Below are 17,326 nucleotides of genomic sequence, written 5' to 3'. Positions count from 1 at the left end.
TTTGGGGTTGATTTCCGATGGCTTATCGTCGGAATTTCAACTATTTTTCGTCGGACTGCAGACAAATGAAGCTGTCGAAAACTCATCGTCGGACATTCCGATGGTGCCATATAACGTCAGACTTCTGACAACATCCTGAACTCTTCTGACGATGGCCGTGATCGCTCATCCGGCCAAAGAATGTCGTTGGATGGACGTTGGCATTCCGATGCTGACCAGAAATTTGCATCGATGACGACTACGACGAGTGTCCGACAATAAAGTATCGTCGGACATACAATATCCTCATCAGATGTTTCTTCAATTGGCGTCAAAATTCTGACGCCTGCCAGGAACTATGCACCGACGAGGATGCTATTGGTCCGACGGTTTGGTCGGCGGTGCAAAGTTGGGTTGATGTCAGAATTTCGACGGGGATTTATTTAAAAATAATAATAATACGCATGCCAATTGCAATGGTGCTTGTTAGTTCCCTTTTAGCATGTGGGGTGTGATTCAGACCTTGACCTCGATTTTGAGACCTCGGGTAATGGAGGCTATTAATCTTATTGGATGGGGTATTCAACCTGCCCATTCCCAAACAACTCACCTTCTGTTGTTCTTATTACAAGTTGATAAGCATTGGGTCTCTCTGGCGTGTATGCATCTCTAAATAACCGACATGGTGTAATTTCATCTCCAAAAGGTCTATGCTGCAAATGTGAAGTGGATGTTGGTGCCCTGTGAGACCGCGTACCCATAAAAGATTTTTCTATATCTGTTGGAGTCGAACGAGCACCATCACAAACTTGCAACATGTGCCATTATATCCAATATACCAAAAAATGAAGAAATAAGTGCTATCAATAGGATGATTTATCATTCTTGAATGGGGGTTGGAATAAAACGAAATACACATTAAACTATACAATAGATAACACAAGCAAAATGTGTCGACTTACATTTCTGGTAACAGAGGGAGACAATGCATCAGAAAACAAGCCATTGCCACAAGAAAGGTTATCTTTCTCTTCCCTTGCCTTCTTCCTCTCATCTTTCCATCTTTGAGTCTCTGCAACTTGCACTCTGTTTGGTTCATTTCTACCATTAAGGTCTTCTCTCATTTTTAAATCATAGTTTTCCATACCGGGAGAATTATCTACAACTCATGACTATAATAAACCTATCAAGCGATTGAACTTCTCCTCGAATATTACAAAATCAAGTCCTTGTCGATAACATTTTCAAAAACATCCATGGAACATAACAAAAAGCCTAGTTGTATGGGATGTTACTCTAAAAGTTGAACATCAGAGTTGATTGGATTATAGAATTGAATAAGACCTTCCAGTTGAATAAGACATTAATTTACACAAGCTCCAATATTAAAATTTATTGCATTACAAAGTTGAATAAGACCCTCCAGCTTCCAAATGTGCAGACAATCAACTATATATGTTGTTGTCCAATTAAAGGATTCAATATTTTAAGTGAGTTGGGGAGCTATGCCAACACAAGTTGCAAACCAACCTCAACAAATGAAATTTTGGTACCATGCAAATTTAGTTACATTATCAACCACTCCCCCATTCAAGTTGATCTTGAAAAAATCAAGGTGACATGATACCTAGCATACCCATGCAAACTCAAATAATTGCACAACAACATGAGTATGCATTAGGGAGGACCATACATCCATGAAGTAATCATGCTGAAAGCACAACAACATGAGTCAACCCCGTAAAGGATGAAGTATTTACATAAAGTATGAAATATACCTTTGACACATATAGTGCACAAGACACACGAATACACATAAGATATCGATCAAACGTAAATCTTGGATCATACCAATAAATAAGTACATATAAATACATGAATATATTTAAGGCATGATTTGAATAAGGATCATACATGTGAATATATGTATCTTATAAAGCATAAAATGTTCATTGTAACACATAGAGTGTCCATGAATTCACTTAAGCACACATCTTGTGCATGGAGCATGAAGAATACACTCGAAACATTAGGAATACAAATGAATACACATGAGTCATAAGGCATACAAATGAATACCTTGAAGCATGAAGCATACAATGAACACTTAAAGCATGAAGCATACAAACGAATACACTTGAATTATGTGGCATACAATGAATACTTAAATCATGAAGCATACTCGTGAAAATACTTAATGCATAAAGAAGGAAGCATACAAACGAATACACTTGAATTATCTGGCATACAATGAATACTTAAATCATGAAGCATACTCGTGAATATACTTCTTAACACATAAAGAAGGAAGCATACATAAAGAATGAGGCATTCAGATGAATCCGCTGAAGTCATAAAGAATACACTTGTATATATGTAGAGAATGAATTCTCTTAAGTCATGAAACATACATATTGTTACATGCAAGGAAGGAGCATGAAGCATCCACGCAAGACATGAAGTAATAAACACAAATACCCCCTAAGGTACAATGCATATATGAAAAAGTACACATATAAATCATACAATGAGGACATAATGTTGAAGACACAACAAACACATTAATATCCACAATTTATCAGGTATATATACATAAAACATGCATTTAAGAGAAATATACATGAGGCGCATGGATGCACTTAAAGCATGAAGTATGTACATAAAACATAAAGAATACATATAGAGCATACACATGAATATACTTGGGGCAAGAAGCATTCATGCAAAACATAGAGTGTACACATAAGACATAAATACATGTAAAGCATGAAGTGAATGCATGAATTCACTTAAGGAATGCAACATACACGTAGCATAAAGTATACATAAATATCATAAGATGTGAAGTGTACACATAAGGCATAAGATAATGGATACATGTAAGCAAAGAATCAACATAAATGAATATATGCAAGGCATGAAGTAATGCACATAAGGCATGAAGGAGCTATGTAAAGCACAAACCATACATATGAATACATGCAAGGCATGAATCATACATGTAAACCATGAAGTAATACATAAATACGCATAAGGTACAAGCATATATGAGAAAGGTTCTCATGGAGTGGACATGCTGAAGACACATCGATCATGAAGCATACAAGATAGAGGTATTCATGGAATAAACATCTGAAAACATCTCATTCATGAAGTAACACAAATACACATACGATATAAAACACATATGCCAAACACATGACAGACATGGTGCAAGCACAAGGTATAGATGAGGGAAGTGTACATATAAAACACCCATGGAGTAGGCATGCTCAAAACATATTAGACGAGTAGGCATGCTCAAAACATATTAGACACTTAGCAGTTAAAGGCATACTCATAAGAATGCAATGCTGGCCAGATCAATTCAATTTTTGATTTATTTAAGAAGAGGGTTGAATCATTAGTTATAACTGAATAGTTGTTAAAGCAGGTTTGTCCAACAAGCTAGCAGAATCATGCTCTGAATATTGTCAATTACGTTTGACAATATAATTTTTATGCTCTGCATCACAATGCTCCAATGTTGACCTTACCTAATTCTTTGTTTCTCATTGAAGCTTATACAAATGCTATTGAGGATGTCATGGGATCCATCTTGTTATAAGATGGTAAAATAGTATGCTACTATTCAAAGGTTTTCTTTTCAACAATGAGGGACTATCTAGCTTATGATAGAACTTTATGCATTAGTCTAGGCGATGAGAAAGCATATAAAAAATAGTATGAGAAATACTCAAATTATGGGGAATACAAATAGCAAGAAAATACATGATCATCGAGGGAAAATATAAGATTGGTTGACAAATATAGTCCATATGAATCACCAAGTAATAGCAACATATAGTCATAATAATCCTCACACAGAGCAACCATGGAGTCAAGTAATAAAAACTAGAACAATAAATTCCATATAAAAGTGGTTAGACTTAAAATGATAAGGAAAATTTAAAAATGCTAAAGAAAATGTTAAGTAGTAAAAAAACTTACAAGGATGAGGCATATTCATAGCTTTTGCAGTCCCGCCATGGATATCAACACTAGAAGCAACTCATACTGTTAGTGTACATACAAGACAATATGGGAGTTCATTATACCCAACAACTTGTGGTGTTGTTGTTCATGTTGGCTCCGTTGGACCCTACAATTAAGATTCAATATATATTATTCAATAAGATTAACTATGCAACCTAATGAAATATTGAAAAGTGTGTTATCTTATTAAGCTTCGCTTGGTTTCGAGAATAGTTTAATATTCTCTACTTAACAGGGCCAACCACGTGAAGGTGGAAGCTCATTTGGCCCCTCCCCCCCTAACATCACTCTAAATTCCCCGTTAACATCTAACATTCATTCATTAATATCAAATAACGTTCATTAACACATAACATTGATTAACATTAATTAACACACAACATTCATCAATATTAATTAACACATATCATTCATAACCATTCATTAGCACATAATTACATTCATTAACACAAAAATAAGTTATTATCAAATAAGGTAGATTACAATCATTTCTTTTTTTGTTTTTTCTTTGAAGCTATGAAAAGACTAAGTGGAACATCGTTTTCTTCATCATTTCCCCCCTCTTCAGTTATTCTGCCCTTTGCTCGTGATCTCAATGTATGCCTAGTCCTATACTAAGGACGAGGACACTGAAGCGAAGGGGGGTCCTCTGCAATAACAAATAAATGGGTTAAATTCAAAACATTTTTTATTATTGTTACAAGTATTTCATTAATTTAGAGAACATAACCGTTGCACTCTTTACCTGATGGGGCCACATCATTTTGTTTAGCCTCAACCTCAACATGTTGAACACCCTCTAGATCCTCTGATGTTGAAATACTAAAGGTTACATTAATGCTGAACACCAATTGCAATTAAATTTGTTTAAAGGAATAACAATGGTCCTCTTTACCTGATTGGGGAACATCATGTTCCTGATGTTGTGTACCCGAATCATGCTCCACTTGGTCACCACAGACTACATGCTCTAAAATATTAACAAAAAAGGTTACATTAATTACTACTCTAATTACAAATTAAGATGTTTAATTGTATTAATAATTACATAAATAAATTTGAATAGTAAATGAATACCTCCACTACTGGGATGCACATCCAGACCTTCATGTGCAGGTGGTGTTTCACGATTAGCAGGTTGCATTCCAATGTCATGCACATTGTTATCATTGCTTGCTTATTTAAAACAAATATAGTCACTTTATGTTGCAACTCAACATCAATTAGATTATTGCAGGTAAAGTATTCAATTTGAAACAATTTTCATTTAGCTTATTTACCTATATGACAGATGCACCGGAATCTTGTGTTTACCCACTCAATTCTCGTAGCCGATCAACCACGGCTGTATAGCCTTGCTGGTAGACAATTCTCTTGTCATCTTTTGTGGGCGCTCTATTGAATTCAGAGCCCTGCATTTTTGCTTGGTATCGTGAATTTTGCTTGCATTGTTTGATTAAAAAAAAATCGTTAGCAATTATAAATATTTTGATGCGATATTTCATTTACAGATACTTACAATTCGTGCGACAAGTTTCATATAACCACCAGAGTCGAGTTTGTGTTGCCCATGCTTTTCATGTCTTGCCTTGGTTAACTTTGACGTGTCACTCAGTCTATGAAAAGCTTGAAATATGTTAGATTATATAAATATAAAGAGTAATTAATTAGTACATAATTACATTCTTAATAGTATCTCATACCTTCTTCTGGTGTCTAGTGGTGTATTTCCTTTTTTCCTTTCAATTCTCTCCTTTGCATCCAAAATCAGGTCCTTCCACTCCCTCTCTGGAATCATGGGGGGACGCTCGTACTTTACGTTCTTCTCTAAATAGGTCCTGTATTGGTCCCTCACATACTTAAGATATGTCCCATCTTTTTTAAGGAGCTTGGTTTTGTCGAATGTGTCATTTCCAAACCACTCAACCATACAGTTTGTCAATTCATCTTTTAACCTTTTCTCTTGGTCATTCCACCTTTTAAAGCAAAAACAAACCTGTTAGATTCAGAAATGAACTGAAGCTACATTTATTATTGTTCAAGAAATGGATCAAAGGAAAACTATTCTAGCAATGATATGAAATCAAAATAGTGGATTAGGGTTAGTTCACATATGATGTTCAATCTTTTACATATGGTGGGCCCAAATATCTGCAATGCAATGTCATTAAGATTTTTATAAAAAATATCATTTCCTTCAAAAAATTCATGGGATCATTAGTCCAAAACGAGTGATCAGAAAGTAAATTACAATTAGACTATATATAATAATAATTTTAAAGTACCTGGTGTTAATTTTAACACTTCCAGATTGGCATAACTTAGAAATTTAGATTTAGATTGTTTAACTGAAAAGAAAATGACAACATAGAAATAAACAAATTAACAGCAAGACATAGTTACCCTGGGAAAACCTCCTAGGAGGAAAAACCCAGCCAGAAAAGATCCTTAGATCTGATTATGGATTATAGTTATGTAATCATTACAACATTTATCTCATGTATTTGCAGGTTCAGATATTGCTATCACAAGAGGTATGAGGTTACAGCCTTCAACAATCACTTGCTGTCATATGAAGGATAGATGTTGCTGCTCCAGTACCCTAGATTTTAGGCCTCCAAGGAATTCGTTGTGTATGACCTAGATAGCACTCCTTTATGTAGTTCGCTTGGTATACATAAATGGTAGTCCTTGCTGTGTGTGTATGAATAGCAGATCTCCAATCAATTCGCTGTGCATTTATTGAATTTGCCAACACCTCAAAATGGATTTCGCACCTCCTAATGATAGATGAAGGTTGCTATAGCTGCAGGTGACTGAAGTTCACACTTAGGCAAATTTCGCATAAGGATGAAGGAGCTTGATTGACTTGATTATCTAATAAATGAATCTTGATCTCTTATTTATATGGAGCGACTTCCTTAACTAGGTCGGCCTTTAAATAATTAAACTTTTAATTATTTCCTTTTATTTGTCTTGTTAATAGGGTCGGCCCTATTGGATAGTGCGCTGAGGTTTATTTGCTATAGCGTGGGGAATAGGGCCACGTAGGAGGGAAGAGGGGCCAGACCTTATTTGGGCGGATTCCAATGTTGCCCAAGGCAATATGAATCCGCCTTTTCCTGATTAATATCAACACTCCCTCTTAATTAGGGAGGAGAACATAACTATAATCTTCCATCTTGCATACACAAGCAAGGATGGAATTACATAATACAATCTTCCAGCTTGCACACAAGCATAGACTGGATCCACCTTACATTGCCCACAGAGGGTGGAGAGGATCTTTTCGACCATCTTACATTGCCCGCAGAGGATGGTCAATCAATTACACTAATACCATCGTACATTGCCCACAGAGGATGGTTTAACAATTACACTTCTCCCTGAGAAGCTTTTACAATACCATCTTACATTGCCCGCAAAGGATGGTTAATAATTACACTTCTCCCTGAGAAGTTTACAATACCACCTTACATTGCCCGTAGAGGGTGGTTAACATTTACAATACCATCTTACATTGCCCGTAGAGGATGGTTAATAATTATACTTCTCCCTGAGAAGTTTACAATACCACCTTACATTGCCTGCAGAGGGTGGTTTGATACAACACAAAGTATCACTAAGATTGAGACTCCCTCTCAATTAGGGTTTCATTTTCCACAATACCAAGTCTATCCCTGAAGTACACAAACTTCACTTTGGATAGAGGCTTGGTAAGAATATATGCAACCTGCTCATTAGTGCTGACATACTTCAGCTGAATAACACCTCTTCGCACCATATCTCGAATGAAATGATAATGGGTTTCCACATGTTTTGACCTGTCATGAAATACTGGATTGATAGATATTTTAATACAACTCTGGTTATCACAGTGAATAATTGTAGGATCCCATGGTTGACCAAACAGCCCGGAAAGAAGCTTACGAAGCCACACTGCTTCTCTGGAAGCTACACTTGCTGCTATATACTCGGCTTCAGCAGTACTCAATGCCACTGAGGATTGTTTTCTGCAAGCCCAAGAGATCACTGCAAAACCCAAGCTAAAACAAATACCGGAGGTGCTTTTCCTGTCTTTGACGCTTCCAGCCCAGTCTGCATCAGAATAACCTTCCAAGGTTATTGGAGTGTTAAGTGGATACTTCAGCCCAAAACCAACTGTGCCTCGTAAGTATCTTAGGATATGCTTGGCTGCAACAAGATGAACATGTTTGGGCAAGCTCATGAACTGGCTGAGAGCATTCACATCAAAACATATATTTGGTCTAGTGTTAACTAGATACATCAGTGAACCAATCAACTGTCGATTCAGATGGATCTGCAAATTCAGAGTTAGCTGCAGAAACACTTAACTTCTTTAAGTTAGATTCCATAGGAGTAGACATGGGTTTACAATCCATCATTCTAAATCTTTTTAAGATGTCAATAGTATACTTTCCTTGACTTAGAAAATTTTTGTTAGATCTTTGCCATACTTCCAGACTTGAGAAATAATGCATTAGACCTAAATCTTTCATTTCAAATTCTGAAGCTAGTTCTTTCTTGCATCTAATAATAAGTTCATCTTTACCAGTAAGAAATAAGTCATCCACATAAAGAACTAGAATTAGCATTTCATCATTGGCTACCTTAAAGTATATGTTAGAGTCAGCATCATTTTTACAAAACCCTAGACTTAGCAAGTATTTATCAATTCTTTCATACCAAGCACGAGGAGCTTGTTTAAGACCATACAGAGCTTTCTTTATCCTGCACACATGGGTTAATCTATCCTGAATCTCATAACCCTCAGGTTGCTCAATATAGACTTCTTTCTCAATGACACCATTTAGGAAGGTAGTCTTAACATCCATCTGATGTAGTTTCCAACCCCTATCAGCAACAATGGCTATTATAGTTCTAATAGAGGTATATCTAGCAACAGGAGCAAATGTTTCTTCATAGTCTATTCCTTCCTTTTGAAAAAAACCACGAGCTACAAATCTAGCCTTATATTTTTCAATACTACCATCAGCATTATGTTTAATTTTAAATAACCATTTAGAGGAAACAACAGATTTACCTTTGGGTCTGGGCACAATATCTCACACATCATTCTTGATAATTGACTGATATTCTTCATCCATAGCAAGCTTTCAGGCATGATGAGTCAAGGCTTCTTCAAAATTGCAAGGTTCAGTTTCAATGAGATTGCACATCAAATCAACGTAGTTGGAGAATACCTGAGGTCTCTTAGTTTGACGGAAGGTGCCACTGGGAGCAACAAATCTTTCAGCTTCTTGAATGGTGTTCCTTACCCAAAGAGGTCTCTTTTTGGTAACGACAATGTCACCAGGAATATCAGTGGGATTCATGGGCTCTGGTGGATCATCATGATCATCTTGAGGTGGAGGTTCTACTTGCTCCCTCTGAATCTCAGGGTTAGAATCAACATTTATATCTTGATTGTCATTAGTTTCATCAATAACACAAGAACCTTTTGATTTCTTAAAAGCAATATCTTCTTCAAATGTAACATCCCTACTTACCTCAACATACCTTTGACTTGGGATGTATATTCTGAATGCTTTGGAGGATTCACTATAACTGACTAGAATGCCTTTCTTTCCGGAGGGTTCCAACTTGGTTCGCTTTTCTTTGGGCACATGAACATAAACATGACTTCCAAAGATTCTGAGGTGACTGATGTCTGGTTTGGATCCTGTGAAGGCTTCTTCAGGGGTCATGTTCTTTAGAACACGGTGAGGGCATCTATTATGGATATATACTGCTATTCTGGAGGCCTCTGCCCATAGGGAGGTCTGCAAGTCTTGATCGCGAATCATAGCCTTTGCAGCCTCCACAATAGTCCTATTCTTTCTTTTGACAACACCATTTTGTTGAGGATTGTATGGAACACAAAACTCCCTCTTAATTCCTGACTCAACACAAAAATCATAAAACCTACCAGAGGTGTACTCACCTCCATTGTCAGATCTTAAACATTTAATTCTTTTACCAGAGGAGTTTTCAGTTAATGCTTTGAACTATTTGAATTTACTTAGGACTTCATCGAATTCTTTAGATTTCAAGAAGTAGATCCAAGTTTTCCTAGAGAAATCATCTATGAAGATCACATAATAAAGAAATCCACTAGGAGAAGCTATAGACATAGGACCACATAAATCAGAGTGAACAAGTTCTAGTTTGTCTTCAGCTCTATTTTCACTTTTATGAAATGGACTTTTAACATTTTTACCTATAGCACAACCTTTACAAGTGTTATCATGGATTTGACTGAGTTTAGGCATACCTTTGACTAACCTTTCAAGGGATGGAAGAGCTTGATAATGCAAGTGTCCAAGCCTTCTATGCCATAACTCATAGGATTCAGGAACCTCATTAATGAGTGCTTGGATAGGGTTAGTAGAGAGTTTATAAAGACTATCATATCTATGACCAATTATACAAGCAGATTTAAAACTAGATTTCTTAGGCCATGCAAGAACTTTTCCATCATAAAATGCAATTTGATAACCTTTATATTCTAGAGTAGAAATGGAAATTAGGTTTCTTTTAATTCCAGGAACAAACAAGATATCACTGAGGTGCAAGGAGATACCAGAAACTAAATTTAGAGAGGTAGAGCCAAAACCTCTTACCGAATAACGAGCGTCATCACCAATTACTACATGAAGGCTAGTATCATTTTCTACTAAGTTTGAAAGGTGATCACAGTAGCTTGTGATGTGTCTGGAGGCACCACTATCAATCAACCAAGTATTCCTATATGAAAGAACACTGTTAGATAGAGCGGAGATGAATAAAAAGTCATCATTTTGTTATGATACTTCATTTAGGTTGGCTTCACTTTGGTTAGGGTTATGCTGACATTCTTTAGCATAGTGACCAAATTTGTCACATCTAAAGCAACGAACACGTGAGGTATCTCTTGGTTTCTTCCAAGGGCGTTGGGAACTAAAAGGTCTAAATTCCCTATTTCTTTTAGGATAAGGTTTCTTCCAATTTCCCCCTTTCTTGCATTGTGTTGCAAGCATGTGATGATCATCTATATGGGGACTTTTGGTTTGTCCTCTTGTGATGAGGTGAGACTCTTCTTGGATACAATCATTTTTAAGGCGATCAAGGGAGGGTAACTCAGTCCTACCACTTATGGTTTGGATAAATGACTCCCATGAGTGAGGTAGACCATTTAGGGCAATCATGGCAAGGTTTTTATCTTCCATATTATGGCCAATTAAACGTAGCTGATTCTTTAGTTTTGAAATTCTCATAAAGTAGGAAATAATAGAATCTTCTTTTGCCATTTTGATTTTAAGTAGTTGTTGTCTTAAAGTAATTGCCCTACTGAGATTGTTAATTTCATATGTACCTTGTAAATGGTTGAACATTTCCCTTGCAATGGTAAATGAGGCAATAGAGGTGACTAGGTGGTCTTTGACTGAATCAATGAGAATCTTCCTGGCCTCGACAACATCCTTTTTGAATTGTTTTAGCTTGACTGCATCCGTAGGTTCAGTTAGCTCTTTTGCTTCTATGAATTGGAGAAGATCTTCTTCCTCTAGAGCCAACTTGATTCGAACTTTCCAGGCAATAAAGTTTAGATTCCCATCAAGCCTATCTTCAACTTTCAGCCCCATTGACCTAACCTGAAAATGAGACAACAATCTGGAAATAAAGGAGAACTGAATTCTGAAATCTGAAAGTTGATCTAGCCTATAGCTTTGATACCATGTTAATTTTAACACTTTCAGATTGACATAACTTAGAAATTTAGATTTACATTGTTTAACTGAAAAGAAAATGACAACATAGAAATAAACAAATTAACAGCAAGACACAGTTACCCTGGGAAAACCTCCTAGGAGGAAAAACCCAGCCAGAAAAGATCCTTAGATCTGATTATGGATTATAGTTATGTAATCATTACAACACTTATCTCATGTATTTGCAGGTTCAGATATTGCTGTCACAAGAGGTATGAGGTTACAACCTTCAACAATCACTTGCTGTCATATGAAGGATAGATGCTGCTGATCCAGTACCCTAGATTTTAGGCCTCCAAGGAATTCGCTGTGTATGATCTAGATAGCAGTCCTTTATGCAGTTCGCTTGGTATACATAAATGGTAGTCCTTGCTGTGTGTGTATGAATAGCAAATCTCCAATCAGTTCGCTGTGCATTTACTAAATTTGCCAACACCTCAAAATGGATTTCACACCTCCTAATGATAGATGAAGGTTGTTGTAGCTGCAGGTGACTGAAGTTCGCACTTAGGCAAATTTCGCATAAGGATGAAGGAGCTTGATTGACTTGATTATCTAAGAAATGAATCTTGATCTCTTATTTATATGGAGCGACTTCCTTAACTAGGTCGGCCTTTAAATAATTAAACTTTTAATTATTTCCTTTTATTTGTCTTGTTAATAGGGTCGGCCCTATTGGATAGTGCGCTGAGGTTTATTTGCTATAGTGTGGGGAATAGGGCCACGTAGGAGGGAAGAGGGGCTAGACCTTATTTGGGCGGATTCCAATGTTGCCCAAGGCAATATGAATCTACCCTTCCCTAATTAATATCAACACCTGGAACCTTCTGTATCTTTAAGGGAATCATTTCTTCGTCACTCACCACCAATGTGGCCTACAACATTCCCGTACTAGAAATACAAGAAGATACAGGAAATGATGGTATGTTATCAACAGTAGTCGCCTCTGGCACATCCTCATGTGCATCTCCTACTACAGAAAATGAATCCACTATGAAATGCCCTCAAGAAAGAACACTTGAAGGGAAATAAACACATAACAAAAGATAGAGAAAAAGAGGGATCTACCAACAATGGGCGGGCCAATATGACGTGCAGTAGAGGATGTCTGCATGCTGGGTGTTGTCGATATTGTAGTCGGCAATATAGGTGGGGGTAACCTCTGATGAGGCACCGACGACATTTGCACAGGAACATTGACATCACCTGAAGAATAATACATTAAATATATGACAAGTGCAAGAATTGTAAGCACCGATGAATCTTTATTATGAACATTGACAGTATCAACAATGATGTATTTTGGGTACTCAAAGTGATAAGCCAAGAAAATAATCATCACCTAAACTACATGCAATACCCTGATTATGGCCACCATTTTGATGAGAACGCATAAATTGCTGTAAAAACAACACGTACATATTTTAGTTAATGACATAAAAGAATATAAAATATAAACCATTATTGAACTTTTCTTATAATTAAAGCTTTCATTACTACTTACTTGCAAGTTTTTTGTTGTCTGAATCAATTTTTGCACCCTCTCTCGTATCTCATCAGTCTGAGGCTCCATAGATGCCAAAGCAACAATCTCTCTACTAATTATCTAATAGAACTTTTTATCAATTCCATAGGGTTTGTGGAATTTGCAGGGTCATCATCGCTTAATCCTGTTGAGTCCACATCCCTAGAGAGGTGCTCAGGTACTGCAAATCCCTTTCCCTTTCCCCGAACATCCATCCATGACAAAAATATCATTAACAATTACAAAATTACTCTAAAACACTAAAAAAGAGAACATAATAATGTAACAGTTTGCTTCTATCTAATTTGTACAATTACAATGAGGTTTACCTGCTTGGTAGAAATGTCGCGACCTACATCCTTGTTTGCGCTATGTGATGGATCCATGTCGCCCTGTGACAAAGAAAAAATATAAAAATGTTAGCGAAATGAAACCAATAGACTTAGAAAAAAAACTTCATAATAAAATGGTATATTGGAGTCATTAATTGCAGGTTGGTTAATTTAAATGGTATATAGTACATACCACCCCCATGATAGTAACTTTGTTTGTATCTATACGATTCAAATTGTAATCGATTAACAACTTTTATCCTGCACTAATTGATTTTATCGCACATACAAATACATGATTTCCCTCGCACACCTCAAATATGCAATTTGGTTCTTTATTAGTTGACCCAGGCCGCATACTATTTATAAAACCTGCAATATTCCCTGTTGCTTTTGGCCTTCCATCAATGTATACATCCACTCATTTACTTTGATCATTATCTTTTTGTTGTATATAATTTGCTGATAGTGCATACCTACGCATACTTTTTTTATATCGAACAATCTGCATCCAATTATTGTAATCATAACAAGGTCCAACAAACTCCATCAATTCAGCAACTTTGTTGTAGCAGACCTTTATACCATCCATGGAAAATAGGCCCAAACCATGTAACGACGAAGGTGCTATGTGATATATCTTATCGTTAACACAAAAATCGGTGCTTATTGGAGGAAGTTCCTTGGGTACCCATTTTTTCTGTAGATGTTTGTACCTCAAGGGCACCTCAATATCACCTTTGGTCTCATCATCATAAGAACATGACCCTCCTTGAGCAAGGAAAAATTTCATGCATTTATTGAATTTTCTTTTAATATTTTGACCTCTAGTTGATCTCCCTATTGTAGACCTACTACATGTCTCACTTTCATTTTCTATTCTTGCATTTCCCTCACTCGAGGAAGACACATCTAACAAATACCTATTTGGTGGTACCTGCACTCCATCAAATGAGAGAGTTAGCTGGTAATGAGAGAGATATTTTGCAAATGAGGGTAATGTTGATGAAGAAGTCGGCCCTAAAGTTGATGTTGAGATTAAAATTTGAATAAGTCCAACTGGGGCCTCAAGTGTTGATAATTGTATTAGATTTGCTACTAATGTTGAGGTTTGAAAAACTGAGGAAGTTTGTTTTCCAAGTAATTTTTTTAAAAATAAACTGTTTCTATAGGGTGTATTGACTTATACCTGTCGATCCATGAGACTATGCAGGATCCTCGTCAAAGGGGTTCAGGTTCCTGCACATGTAATTCAATTATCTTATGTTAGCTAAAAATTACATAGTACACAACATCAATATCATGAACTTTGTAGACAAAAAGAGTATTAAATAAAAAAAAGATGTTGTCATCATAATCATTGTAAATTTTTTTATTCCTTACCTTTACTTTATGTAGACTATGCAGGATCCTCAACTAAAGGGTTGATGATGTCTGTAGTCAATGACCTGTTCCCACCAAGGGTGACAACATCACATAAAATATATACATGAAATCAACACCTTCAATTGAGCATCATAAGAATTACATTTGTAAGTTGATAAACAATAAATACATATGTATCATAAGCATCACATATGTATCATCATATATGTAATTGAGCATCATAATTAGCATCACATGTGTCATCATAAACATGTAATCCATCACATATGTATCATAAATCACCATCCATCGCATAGGTAATAAACAATCCACATTCTATAAATAAACACAAAGTTTAAAAAATATCACATGTATCATCATAAACATGTAATCCATCACACACACACACACACACACACACACACAGATATATATATATATATATATATATATATATATATATATATATATATATATATATATATATATAAAATCAACATCCATCACATAGCTAATAAACAATCCAAATTCCATAAATAAACACAAAGTTTAAAAATTGTCACATAAATAGTCACTCTCCCTATCTCCATCTCCTCGGGGTGGCATAGTTCTACTATTAGGACCTGTTAGAGGTGGAACATGAATTAAAAACATTAAAAGGTGCATCATGAATTAATTATGTAATGGCATTAGAATTCAAAATATAATGAATTAATTATATAACCATATAAGTCAAATAAATTTCTATCAAGAAATCAATATTAAATAGATAATATACTATTCGCATACCTCATACATATCATTTCATTCATCATCATGACATCATCATCATCATCATCATCATCACCGCCACCACCACCGCCGCCATCATCGTCTTCGTCATCGTCATCGTCATCGTCATCACCATCACCATCACCATCACCATCACCATCATCATCATCATCATCATCATCATCATCATCGATTCATTAGCTTCTTCTTCATCATCATCATCAAGTAACTGTCGATCATGATCATATCATCTTATACTACTTCTTCTTCCATCACATTGTACTATATCGATCTTCCTCTTGGATCATGTCTAACAACAAATGACCAACCCGGTTTATATGGAACCTCTGAGTAAAATACCTGCTCACATTGGCTTGAAAGAACATAGGGCTCATCCTCAACTGGTTCAAACGACCTTGTATTAACCATTAGCATGTTCAATAACACTTCTATCAGGATCATTTTTATTCAATCGTAGCCTATACCATTTGATGACGAACAAAACTAATTTGAAGGAACTAAAGTCACACTCAATTATATCATCCAAAATGTCATAGTATTGATTTTGAGACTCTTGAGGATGTATGTTGTTTCTTGATGAAATATTTGTCACCTCAAAGACTGCAGTTATCCCAGAATCACAAGTTTTCTTCACGTCATCCAACTTTTTGATGCAAAATTTATGATTATTGCAACACATAGCATTGTGGTGTCTGACTTGCGATATTTCAAACATGTAAAAATTATTGCATCGTGAGTTGATAAACATATGGGTGATTAATAAATTTATACATACCTATTTATCTCTTAAACCATATGCTAAATCAATTTCCCTTTGCGTAACATTGGAATCTCCATTACGATGAGCTTCTTTAACCAATGAAGCGACACCTTCCCATGTTAATGTGCGACCAAAATGCTGCCAACGTTCAATCCATACTGTCATCCAATCAAGATTGTTTGCAATATACAAATGTAGTGCATCCCACTCTCGACCAACTGTACAAAAAATAAATAGATGTCTTACAACCAATTTATTTTGAAGATTAAGAATTAATTAACTACAATAACATGTTATAATTACCTCTCACTTTCTTCAATCTACCTTTCCCCATTAAGTACTCCCCTTCGAATTTGTTAATGGGGTTGGGATCCCAAATGCTATCCACGTGGATTTTTGCTACAAACTTAGGAAGATATTCAGAAATGTACACCATAGTCTAGTATACCATATATCCCTCCACCATAGAACCCTCAGGATGTTCTCTTTGTCAAACCAAAGCCTTCAAAAATTTCAATTGCCTCTCAACTATCCACATTGATCTAATGCATACAGGTCCACACAATTCAATCTCCTCAACTTGGTGTATGAGGTAGTGTTCTTGTGCATTGAAAAAAGATGAAGGTAGACACTTTTGCATTTCACACATTAGATGAAGAATTTTTCTCTTCCAATATTTTATATCTTCTTTATGGATTTCTTTACATGACAACTACCTACAAGATATTCAAGATGCAAAAAATATATTACATAACAAGTAAAACAAATT

The 17,326-nt window shown here is 35.8% G+C and overlaps 1 long non-coding RNA gene across 1 annotated transcript; it reads right to left on the bottom strand.

The window, feature by feature from the left end:
- Positions 1 to 13,626: 13,626 nt before the first annotated feature.
- Positions 13,627 to 15,089, bottom strand: LOC131859476 (uncharacterized). The gene is made up of 3 exons (XR_009359173.1): positions 15,024 to 15,089; positions 14,830 to 14,879; positions 13,627 to 13,700 (listed from the first exon to the last, which is right to left on the bottom strand). It is a non-coding gene; the product is annotated as an uncharacterized LOC131859476 (long non-coding RNA).
- Positions 15,090 to 17,326: the final 2,237 nt, after the last annotated feature.

Source organism: Cryptomeria japonica, chromosome 10 (assembly GCF_030272615.1).
Source record: "Cryptomeria japonica chromosome 10, Sugi_1.0, whole genome shotgun sequence".
Taxonomy (NCBI): domain Eukaryota; kingdom Viridiplantae; phylum Streptophyta; class Pinopsida; order Cupressales; family Cupressaceae; genus Cryptomeria; species Cryptomeria japonica.
This window is presented reverse-complemented; position numbering and strand designations above follow the sequence as displayed.